Raw genomic sequence first — 424 nt, 5'->3', positions numbered from 1 at the left:
GGCAGAAACAACCACTTCCTGAAACAGAAGCAATAAAACCACAAGGAGCGCAAATTGGAAGAGTCGAGACCTCAGAAAAGTTAAAAGAAAGACAGGAAAAGGACGCTGTAGTTGAAATGCCAGAGCGATGGCTTTCCACAGTTTCCTGTACACGGTGTATTGGCTTGGCTCTCTGTTTGATGTTTTGATAGTCACGCTTGTCAGTTGACATGACAGTTGTGTGGGAATGGCTTACCCGTGAAAACTGAAGATTCAGGCTATATACAGCAATGGACATTACTTTATAGTACAAAAAACAGATTTTTCTCTTTCCGTACATCAGCGACAATGAAATACGATGTGTCAGATAACTTCTTCGTAATTAGCAATCGTCAAAAATAAAGACATTTTTTGAGATGATATCAGCAGATTGAATCAGCCGGCG

Source organism: Penaeus monodon, chromosome 33 (genome assembly GCF_015228065.2).
Source record: "Penaeus monodon isolate SGIC_2016 chromosome 33, NSTDA_Pmon_1, whole genome shotgun sequence".
NCBI lineage: Eukaryota > Metazoa > Arthropoda > Malacostraca > Decapoda > Penaeidae > Penaeus > Penaeus monodon.
The sequence above is the reverse complement of the archived record's forward strand: the minus strand, read 5'-3'. Positions refer to the sequence as shown.